This window comes from Helianthus annuus, chromosome 5 (assembly GCF_002127325.2).
Source record: "Helianthus annuus cultivar XRQ/B chromosome 5, HanXRQr2.0-SUNRISE, whole genome shotgun sequence".
Taxonomy (NCBI): domain Eukaryota; kingdom Viridiplantae; phylum Streptophyta; class Magnoliopsida; order Asterales; family Asteraceae; genus Helianthus; species Helianthus annuus.
In genome coordinates, this window is record NC_035437.2 from 151,783,646 (window position 1) to 151,791,554 (window position 7,909).

Consider the following 7,909-nt stretch of genomic DNA (forward strand, 5'->3'; position numbering starts at 1 on the left):
GGAATCTTATCTACACTAGGTCAGGAACATTACTTTTAGAGAATTACAAAATAAGCCCTTGTACATTCAAAATAGCTACAAACTATGACTAAACTAATCCAGCACAAGTATCAACGATCTCAAAAGTTCTAACAATATCCCCCTTAGATCGTTGCATACTTGTCTTTTCATTCTTCAGTTGTGACCGCTGGATTCTCTGTAGCTTGCTTCTCAGGCTCTTTGGGACTGTCTTCATGCACTGTCATTTCTGGTGGTGCTTGAGTCTCGGTTGGTGTAACCGGAGTTTCTTGAGTAATTGCAGCTTCACAAATAGGTTGATCCTCCATAGTGGCCTCATATGTGGATGAGGCCGGAGGTGGTGATGTTGTGGTGGGTTCAGTTGTTGAAGCGGAAGATTTTTCTTTCTTGCGTTCATGTTTCTTCTTCTTCCTTGCTTCCTTCTTCTTTTCATCAGTTTCTTTCCTCTTCTCAATCTTATCTACCAGATCCAACATTTCCCTTTTTAACTTCCAGGCTCGCTCCACCGCTCTCTGAAATAACGCTGCCTCCTCCATGTTTGCATTACCAGCTCCCACGTTTATACGGCTAGCGTTCAACACTGTTAGATCTGAGAGCCCAAACATAAAAACATCCATCGGATCCAGAATACGAATATCCACATTTTCATTGGATCTTATTACAGCTTCACCAGTCCTGCTGTCGTAAAACCATTTCTTAAAATCATTGAGGGCGACAGGAACTTCTTCCGGAAGCTTGATCCTCATGACAACTTAGGCAGGGTTGATCACCCACGTCACTTTCCCTTTCCGGTTACTGGATCAATAGTTGTTTTTGAAACTCTGCGTCTTGGACGCTGCGGAGCATGATTGGGGAAACCCTTGTTGCTTTCTTTGGCAATTATCCGTTCGAAATCCCTCCCGATTCCTCTTTCTTCTGGGTTTAATATGTCCAGACGACCAAGTTCCCGCAGATCCCACCTGGGAAGTGTGAAAAGATCAAATCCGGTCTGGAAATATTGAATTACTCCACCACGTCTCTTTACCACAAACATTCCTCGAAGATTGTCGTACATCCAGCTGATGATCTTGTCAGTAGCTTCACTCTTTTCTACTATTATTACTTGATAAAAGTCTGGGAGTCGTTCTCTCTCTTTCTTGAACCATTCAGGGTGTTCAGGAGAGAAGGTTTTTCCATTTTCTTGTTCGTAGAGAACTTCTTCTTCAAGACCCCATTCGAGAAATTTGGCCGGCATATCATCTCGATCCACTGCCTCTTCATCACTTTTGTTTCCCTCAGTCACTTTTTCGACCGATTCCAAACGCTTTTTCTTAGCTTCAGCCTCCTTTTCCTTTCGAGCATTTTCTTCTTCCACGAACCCCTCAAAGTCGAAGAGTTCTTCGAAGGAAAACATGGGTTTCACTTTCATTTGCTCACACATGTTTCTCATCATTCTATACATTTTCTCCAACCCCGCTTGCTGGAATCTGATGAACTTGGATTGCTTAGCCATGTAGGCATTCATTTCTTTGTTTTTCTTCCTCTGATCCTTGATCTTTTCCCTCAGAAAATTCGTGTCGTTTACTTGATTCTTCAGCAGAAAAATTTCTTTGGCAACTGAGGGACCGGTATCTTTGATCAGTTTGTCGTAAAGTTCTTGAAAGGGTCGAACCCTTTGTGGAGGTACTGGAGGCTTTGAAACCCTCGTTGGCTTCACAGGAGACACTTTGGAGGTGCCCTTGCTTGCTGAAGCTTCATCGGGGTCAACAATCATTGCATCTACGAAATCATTCAACGATTGAACTTCCTCAGTCACCGTCTCTGGTCTTTCTGAGGCTGATATCTCTTTTTGCTTTAACCTCTTTTCTCTCTTCTCCTTTTCTTGCAAAGCGTGAATGTCTTTCAAATCCCTGATATGCTGGCGGTGTTCTTCTGACTCGGCCGCCCTTATACTTGCACCCATAAATCATTCAGTGCTTTCTGATGCCCTTTTCTTTTTGGGTGGTTCGTCTTCAGCCGCCTGTTTTTCTTTCCTTTTTCCTTTAGAGCGTTCTTCTTTTGAAGCTGCTTCGGCTTGAGCTTGAGCAGCTCGTTGTTGTTTTTCTCGAACAGCTTCCTTGTACTTTCTATAAGCTTCCTTTACTATTGGCAATCTCTCAGCTCGGTACATCCAATCATGCAACAGCACCCATTCATTAGTCTTTATCTCAGTGTACTGACGGCTTGTGGGGACGTGGAACTTGTAAAGATCTCCATTGTTTGGAAGATCCTTGTATTGGTCATTGATCAGCATCTGAACGAATCTTGGATACATCGCCCACGTTGCTCCACTTACATTTTCAAGCATATAGTTGAATATTAAGCCAGAGAGATTAAACTTCTGATTAAGACACAGATTTAGCATAGCTGCCGACCATTCCAAGTTCAAACCATCATAACCACCCTTTCGGTGTGCCAGACTCATAGAAATAACATGAACAATGAATCTCCAGTCTCTGGTGAGTCCTCCTCTCTTAATTTCTTTCTTTTGACTGAAATCTCCAGCGTAACCCATTCCTCGAAAACCATCAAGAATATCATCTTTGCTCAGGCTTAACGGATCTTGAACCTTGTCTAGTAGCTTCAGAACCTGGCGGATCCTGTCTTCAGTTACTTCTACTCTTTTGTTGCGAACGGTTGACGCTATCCCTCTTTTGTTGTTGATAGTCTCAGGTTTTGCATTTTCCCAGAATTCTTGTATGTGAATTTTGTAAACTTTAACGTTTGTTTCCACAGCATACCCGATTCTGCTAGAACGAACCCATCTAGCTACATCATCAAAATCTTGTGGCACTTCATCCAGGTTGATGCTTTGATTATGTTTCAACGTTTTATCCCACTCGAGGTTCTTCACCATACTGCATATGTCACGTAAAACGAGGCAAGTTAGAATGGATATTTACACAAGAAACTATGCACACAACTTTAAAGAATATTGAAAGAATTTGTTCATTAATTAATTAAAAAAAATATATCAGCATAATTTCGCTGCTAAAACATGATTTGTCATCGCTGGTGCTGGTTATCGGGATCCACAGACTAGATCAATCAACGAAGATTTATCATCTTCGTTGTCTTCGCTGACTGACTGGTGCCGGTTATCAAGATCCGGAGTTAAGATCAATCAACGAAGATAGGTCATCATCGCTGTCTTCGCTGACTGACCAGGCTGCTTACTTCGCTATTGTCGCTCACTGACAATACTCGTGTCATCGCTGAGTTCGCTAGTGGCTCGGTTAGCTTTGTCGGCATCAAGTCCGGATCAAGTGAATTGTTACCAGGTTAAATTCGCTAGGGAACTTAGCGAAGACAAGGTTTCGTTTTCGAGAACGACTTACCAGCGAAGGTAATGATCTAGATCGCATTCGGGCGAAATAGACCATTTTGCCGGTTGCTCGAACTCGCGTTCGAGACTTTTGAGATTCCTTGTTAATTTCGCTATCTTCGCTGTCATCAAGTTTAATTCGCTGGCACCATAAATTTCTTATAAAACCCTTTTAAAACCCTTAACGGTTTTCCTAGATAGATCATGGATTTCAGACCGATAAAACAGATTCAAGCATTTCGATGTCACACCCTAAACCGATTTCATGATTCATAACATTCTCAATAACAACCATAGCCGAGTTCAGATTCAAAAAGGCCTAGAATTATGATGGAAGACTAAACCAATTATCTGATCTAAGGCAATCATGAGACAATGGAATGCGGAATGTACATAGTTGAGTATTGATGAGAAAACAAACCTGTTGAGTTTGAACGATAATGAATCTTGTGATGAGTTTCAGAAAGATTGTCCGATTATTAGAGAGTATTAGCGAGGAAGATGAAGAGATGAGTTTTTGAAAATTTTGAAAAGTGACGGTTATAGGGGTTATATAGGGAAAACCGGATAGCCAGCGAAATAATAATTTCGTTGGCATCTTAATTTCGCCGCCCCTGGAGATATTTTCTAAGTCTTTTAATTTCGCTCGTAGATTTCAAACTTTCTCGTAAAACGTGCCCATTTTTGATTAAAAAATTATTTATTACGTAATATTCACAAACTTAATAAGATTTGGCCCATTTTGACTCCGAACTTCAAATTTTCAGCACTGGGAGGATCCATTTGATGCAAATTTTCTTGAAATATTCGACGCTCACCGAACTTACCTGCAGAGGATCATATTGCCGACACTCGCCAAATTCTTTATATATTATTATTATTATTATTATTATTATTATTATTATTATTATTATTATTATTATTATTATTATTATTATTATTATTATTATTATTATTATTATTATTATTATTTACTAACCAGGGCACAAGAAAAACTGCCAGTATGTTTGTCCGCTTAAATCCATGCATCCTTCTTTCAACATGCCTTCGGAGAGCGCTTTTATCATGTTTTAGTAATATTGACAAGTCTTCGATGGCCCCCACACAAGCTATTGAGAATAGAATCATTACGCCCCCGTGAGTCCCACATCAGGACATACCCCCGCGATCAAGGTATGCACAAAGATTCCTTATAACAGGTGAGTATATTGGTTTCATTCTCTTCAACGATAGAACAGAGATCAGGTCTGTACTTTCGTACAACAGAGATCCCAAGAGCTATTGAGGGCTAAGACAGATAGTTCGGTGAACAGGTCAGTACCACCGTACAGCAGAGTTACCAAACTAATCTATCTAAGGATTTTGGCCAAAAATGGCGCTTATTATGGGTTTTGGCCAAAACATGGCGCTTATTAGAAGGGGTTTGGCCTTTTTTTAAGGCACTTATTATTAAGAGAATATCATAGCGTCTAGGTTAGCATGTATCTGGATGCAGCAGAAGAACAACTATGATATCCTCCGAATGAAATACCAATATAAAGACCTGAAATCTCAGACTTTGGCAATCTGTCAACGCAAGATTTAAGACCATTAAGCCATATGCCGCAACGTGTTACCCACAGAGGTGCGTAATGCTTGAGAAAAGCCAGAATCCTTGTGTAGACATTATGTTTTGCTCCCTAACAGCAGTTTACTCGTCGGTGTTGCTGAATCTACCGACACGTCGTTGCTTGGTACCCCGATTTCTTTTTGTTTTCTGCATTTGCAAGAAATGACAGAGTGTTAGCAATTTTCTATCACTTCCTCTAGCAGGAGTCAGACATAAGCATTCGATTTTGGATTTTCTGAATATATTCCCCCTAAAATCGTTATTTTCGTGAGTCTATTTGCCCGAAAATAAAATTTTAATGAGAAAATCTTTTTGGTGGGCGACATTTTCCGATACTTGTGTTACTCTCAACAAACATTTTTTTTTTTTGGATTAATTTCGATCACAAGATTCATTTCCAGTCAAGGAAATTGACCATTTCCAACTAGGTTACCAACTGGTTGAATCGGGTTTTATCGAAGGCTTTCGTGAAGATGTCGGCCCGCTGCTGTGTTGTATCCACTGGCACCACTTGAATATATCCCTTCTCGTAGGCATCTCGAATCGCGTGAATTCGAATTTCGATGTGCTTTGTTCTTGAGAGGTGTATGGGATTCTTCACAATTCCTAGACATGCTTCATTGTCGATGAATATAGGAGTCTTCATGATGTTGATTCCATATTCCAGCAACTGATTTTGTATCCAAAGAACTTGTGAACAACAGCTGTAGGCCGCGGTGTATTCTGCTTGAGCGGTTGAGGTGGACACCGTTGTTTGCTTCTTGCTTTGCCATGAAATCAAACGATTTCCCAAGAATTGACATCCTCCTGATACAGACCTGCGATCTACTTTACAACCTGCATGATCACTGTCAGAGTACGCAATAAGATCAAAATTACTATCTTTAGGATACCAAAGACCTAGTTTCGGAGTTCCTTTGAGATAGCGGAAGATGCGCTTTACAGCGGTTTCATGGGATTCCTTGAGATTTTTCTGAAATCGAGCACAAAGACAAACTGCCCACATAATGTCCGGCCTGCTAGCCGTCAAATACATCAGAGAACCGATCATCGAGTGATAAAAGGACTTGTTTACTGGTTTTCCTTGAGGGTCTAGAGTGAGTTCTGTCTGAGAGGCGAACGGGGTGCTTGCAACTTTACAATCGTTCATGTTGTACATCGTGAGAATGTCTCGAATGTACTTCGCCTGATGAATGAGAATCCCATCCTCCTTTTGCTTCACTTCTAGCCCTAAGAAGAAATTCCGCTCTCCCATCATGCTCATTTCGAACTTTGCCTTCATGACGGTCTCGAATTCTCTGCACAACGCCTCGTTAGTTGACCTGAAGATAATATCGTCGACGTAGATTTGAACTAGCATTACGTCCTCCCCGATCTTTTTGGTGAAGAGAGTCATGTCGATCTTTCCTCTGGTGTATCCACACTCTAACAAGTATGTAGACAAGGTCTCGTACCAAGCGTGTGAGGCTTGGTGAAGACCGTAGAGTGCTTTGTCCAACTTGAAATAGCGACCTGGAAAATGAGGATCTTCGAGCCCTGGAGGCTGACATACATACACTTCTTCCTTTACTTTCCCATAAAGAAAAGCACTCTTGACATCCATTTGGAAAACTTTGAAATTTCTATATGATGCATAAGCCAGGAATATTCTGATTGCTTCCAGTCGTGCAACTGGAGCAAATACTTCTTCGTAGTCAATCCCTTCTTCTTGACAAAAACCTTGTACCACCAATCTGGCCTTGTTCTTGATTACCACTCCTCGATCATCCATCTTATTACGGAAGACCCATTTAGTACCAATTGGAAACTTTCCTTCAGGTAAATCTACCAGTTCCCAAACTTTAAGCTTTCTGAATTGAGATAGCTCTTCCTGCATGGCCTGGACCCAGCTGGAGTCTTGAATAGCATCTTCAATGTCTCGTGGAACAGATTGCGAAAGAAAAGCTGCGAAGAGACCTTTGTTGATGCTTGACGACTGCCCACGTGTACGTACTCCTTCTTCGACTGCGCCGATGATGTTTTCAAGAGGATGATTTCTATTTGTCTTGTATCCGGCATTTGTTAGAGATTCAATCTACTGCGGAAGGTTGGTGAAGTGTTCATCCACGTAAATCACTGGTGGATCATCTTCTTGAGTTGGTTCATCCACATTCACCTGTGAAGAAGAAGCACCATTGTCTTGGGTGTTCTCAGGCGAAGTGTCACCAGTTGCTTCATTCACAGCCAGAATAGGGTCAGCCGATGATGGAGATAGACGGGTGGTAAATGGGGTTAAACCAATGTCAGATGAGTCAAACAGTGGTTCAACTTGAGTGTCTTCAACAGGTTCAGTTTCTGGAACTACATCTGGAATTTCAAAGGTGTTAAAAATCACACCCACATCATAGAACTAATCAGGAGTACTTCTGGTGTTGGTGTAGTTTCCTTCTTGAAAATCAACATAGTAAGATTCAATCACCATCTTCGTTCTTTTGTTGTAAACCCGGTAGGCCTTCTGTGTGGATGAATACCCCATGAAGTAGCAGATATCACCCACTGCTTCAAATTTGATGAGGTTTTCCTGAGTGTTTAGAAGGGTGCACGAACAACCAAATGGTCTGAAGAAGTCAATGAGCGACTTTCTTTTGAAGAGAAGTTCATATGTTGTCTTTCCGTGTGGTTTTACAATGAGTACCCTGTTTAGAACGTAGCATGCCGTATTTACAGCTTCTGCCCAGAAGATAATTGGAAGCTTTGAGTCCACCAGCATGGTTCGTGCAGCTTCCATCAACGTTCTATTCTTGCGTTCAGCAACTCCATTCTATTGGGGAGTTCTGGCTGCACTGTATTGGAGATGAATTCCCTTTTCAGCACAGAAGGATATGAAGGTCTGATTTTTGAACTCGGACCCATTGTCACTTCTGATCGACTTCACTTTTAGTTTGGTCACATTTTCAACC